Genomic DNA, 4,293 nt, shown 5'->3' with positions numbered 1-4,293 from the left:
CATGCTAAATTACAAGGATAAAATGAAAAAAACTGGCCCTACGTTTAAAATACGTAGCAACCCTTTATTATTCAAATTTGAACAAAATGAAATGGTCTTTTATAAACAAGCCTTTCAAGGAAAAAAAATTCTAAAAATATTAAAATCTAACAAAGTTGTCCTATTACGGATAGTAATTCTTGAGGTGTAGAGCATTCCAGGTCTATCGGACAAATTCTCCACTTAACCGAGATAGTTTAAAGGTTCCTTAACGCAAGATTTCAATGATTTAGTAGGGTCCTTCCCAGTTTGGTCCTAATACACCATCTTTAGGATCTTTGTTCGCCAAAAATACCCTATGGAGCAATAAATCACCCCGTTTGAGTCTACGTCCTTTGATATTTGAATTAAAATAGCGAGTAACTTTTTGCTGGTAATGTGGTTCCGATCCAAATTGAAATTTTTCTGCCTATGCGACATCACTAAGGCCTTGACTGGGAAAATAGCCTCACTTTCAAAATTTAAAGAGAAGGGAGTGTTTTCAGTGGAGGTGCGATGTGAGGTCCGATAGGCCCAGAGTACTAGCGGGAGTTGCTCGGGCCATAACCCTTTCGCTTCTTCTAGTCGCCTTTTTTTAACTCGCCTTTTGGGCTTTGTTTACTGCCTCAATCTCTCCATTAGCTTGAGGGTATGCCACTGAAGAGAAACTCTTGTTTATACTATACTTCTCAGAAAAATTTGTCAAAAGGTCACTATCAAACTGAGTTCCATTGTCGGACACGATATTTTTTAGGAGTCCAAAATGACATATTATGTTTTTCACGATAAAATCTAGGACTCTCTTTGAGGTTATAGTCGTCAGGGGCTCAGCCTCAACCTACTTAGTAAAGTAGTCGATGGCAACAACCGCATAGCAAACTCCTCATTTTCCAGTTGGCAATGGGTTGATTAAGTCAATCCCCGATACAGCAAATGGCTAAGGAAACGAAATCATGGTCAACTCCATGGGAGCTGCTCGAGCAATAGTGGCAAAATGCTAGCAGTTATCGCACTTTAGGACATACGAGGCCGAGTCCTTCTTGAATGTAGGCCAGAAGTAGCCTTGCATTAATACCTTTAGAGCCAAGTTTTTTCCCCAACATGGTCTCCACAAAACCCTTCGTGTATTTCTCGAAGGATGGATTGTGCTTCCTCGAGTAGAACACAACACAGGAGGAGTAATGAATGGCCTCGCCTGTAGAGAATTCCTTCGACAATAACATACCATGAGACCTGATACAATAATTTCTTGCATTCTTTTGATCTTCTGGTAATTTACCGGTCGTAAGGTACTCGACAATAGGAGTCATCCAGGTCGGTTCTGTGCAAATTACTCTGACTTCCACTGACTCTTTCTCGATACTTGGTTGTTTCAAGAATTCTACGGGGACCACATTTAATGTGTTTGCTTCCTTGGTGGTGGTGAGTCGAGCTAGAGCATTAACATTAGTGTTTTGTTTGCAGGGGATCTGCTCAACATTAGTGGTGCCAATAATGCCTCATACTCCGCTTCATTGTTGGATGCATCAAAACTGAACCTAAGAGTTGTATGGAATCGATGCCCTTTAGGTGAGATTAGGATTATCCCAGCTCCAGATCCGTTTTCGTTGGAAGATCGGTCAACGAAGAGATTCCATAATTCCTGCACTAGTGTCCTCATTGGTTCGTCCTAGTAACCTGTGAAAACTACCACAAAATCAGCAAGTGCATAGCCCTTGATCGCTGTCTGCGGTTTGTATAATATCTTGAACTGACTAAGTTCGATGGTCCACTTCAATAGACGTCCCGATGTTTCAAGCTTTTCCAAGACCTTCCTTAAAGGTTGATCAGTTAAGACATGGATTGTGTGGGACTAGAAATATGGCCTTAGCTTTCTCGAAGCCAGCATCAAACAAAACGCGAGCTTTTCGATCAAAGGGTATCTAGATTTAGCTATAAGAAGTCTCTTGCTCACATGTAATATACCGATTTCTGCGCTCAATTTTCTTCCTGAAATAATACGACACTGACCGCGCTCTTTGTTACTACTGGGTATAAGAATAAACATTCCCCAACAACTGGTTTTGATAGTATAGGGGGCTCACCCAGGTGGGTCTTTAGGCCCTGAAATGCTTGCTCGCATTCTTCTGTCCACTCGAATCACTTATTTCCCCTAACAAATTGTAGAAGGGGAGACACTTGTTTATTGATTTTGAAACGAAGCAGTTTAGGGCTGAGACCTTTCCAGTTAGAATTTGTAGTTCTTTTTGCGACCTAGGTGAAGGAATTTCCAACAACGAATTGATCTTTTCTGGGTTTGCCTCGATCCCCCTTGCATTGACTATGAAGCCTAAAATCTTCCCATATGAGACCATGAAGTTGCATTTATGGTGGTTCAGCTTCATGTCGTATTTTCTTAGTACGCCAAAACATTCTTCTAGGTCAAAACATGGTTGTGGGTAGACTTTGACTTTATAAGCATAACATCGACATACACTTCCATATTTTTCCCAATCTGGTTGTTGACCAGCCTTTGGTAAGTTGCACCAGCATTCTTCAACCCGAATGACATAACTTTGTAACAATATACATGATGCTCGATCATGAAGTTGGTGTGTTCTTGGTTCATAGGGTTCATCGTGATCTTGTTATATCTAGAATACGCTTCCATGAAGGACATGAGCTAGTGACTAGCCGTTACGTCAACTGGTTGATAAATTCTAGGTAATGAGAAACAATCCTTAGGACATGATTTATTAAGGTCGGAGAAATCGATGTAGGTTCTCCACTTTCCATTAGGCTTCGGGATCAAAATGGGGTTGGCTATCCATGTCAAATATTTAGCCTCCTTGATGAATCCATACTTCAATAAGTGAGCTACCTCTTCCTCCAGATCTTCTCCTCACTCTTTTCCCAACAACTTTCGTTTCTGCGCCTTCGCAGGTATGTTTTCGTCCAGGTTTAATGTGTGCATTTTCATGCTTGGACTGATTCCTACCATGTCCTCATGCAACCAAGCAAAGACAACAAGATTTCTTCTTAAAAACTTGACCAACTCCTTCATTATTTCAGCTCCAAGATTTTTCCCAACCTTTACCACTTTCGAAGGCACTTATAGGTCGAGGATGATTTCCTCTAGCTCCTCTAAATCCTGGAGCTAAGATCTGTCTTTGCCTAATCTCAGACCAATTCCTTCGAGTTAGGTAACCTCATTTTTGACTTCCTGAGGTTCTTCCACCTCTCCAATAACGACCATTGCCCAAGGTTCCTCCTTTTCCTCAGTTATTAACATGGCTTGCTGCCCGAGCTGTGATTTTCCCTTCTTGGCAAACACTATCAAATTCCCTGGCAACTAGTTGATCTACCCTCACAGTGCATATACTCGAGGATGATGGAAGTTTCATAGGTAGATGGAGAATTAAAGTACACCTTCAAACGCCATCAGCACAGGTCTCCCCAAAATTGTGTTGTAGGTGGCCAGGCAGTTGATTACTACAAATTTGAGCATTTTAGCTACATCTCATGTATCATTCCCTAATGTCACCACGGGCTCAATCGGACCTATGGCTGCCACTCCCTCTCCCAAAAATCCATAGAGGGTCATTGAGGTTGCCTTAAGATCAGCTACAGATAGCCCCATCTTTTCAAGGGTGGACCTGAATAACACGTTTACGGAGCTCCCATTGTTGATCAGTATCCTTCGTACTCTTCAATTGGTGAGATGGATGGTTATTACCAGTGGGTCATTATGCGAGAATTAGACGTGGCTAGTGTTCTCTTTTGTAAAAATGATTGGTTGTTTCTCGACCGCTGTTGTTTCGATAACCTCTGTTCTGGTACAAATTCGGTGCCATCGTGTGTCTTCAACTCCTAGATATACTTTTTCTGGGCTCTGTTGCTCGTTCTTGCCAAATAGGGCCCTTCAGCAGTAGTGGCTATTTCTCTCCCTTCTACAGGAGGAGGGACGATCTGATTTCCTTGAGCTAGTTAAGGGTTGGCCTAGCTTGCCTGAGCTAACTGAGGGTTCTACCTGGCTGGTTGACTAGGAGCTACCTTGTTTCGAGAGTATTGTTCTAATAGTCCAGCCCGGATGAGAGTCTGGATCTAATCTTTCAGTTGAAGACAGACGTCAGTGTTGTGGCCAATGTCATTATGATACCAACAGAATTTAACTGGGTCTCTCTTCGCCCTTTGATGCTTCATGGGCTCGGGCTTCTTTCATGGAAGGCGAGTAGAGTTAGCTAAATAAATACGTTCTCATGTATCTGTTAATCAGTATAGGCAGTGTGGATGGAG

This window comes from Humulus lupulus, chromosome X (genome assembly GCF_963169125.1).
Source record: "Humulus lupulus chromosome X, drHumLupu1.1, whole genome shotgun sequence".
In the NCBI taxonomy this organism is placed as follows: domain Eukaryota; kingdom Viridiplantae; phylum Streptophyta; class Magnoliopsida; order Rosales; family Cannabaceae; genus Humulus; species Humulus lupulus.
Note: the sequence above shows the minus strand (reverse complement) of the source record.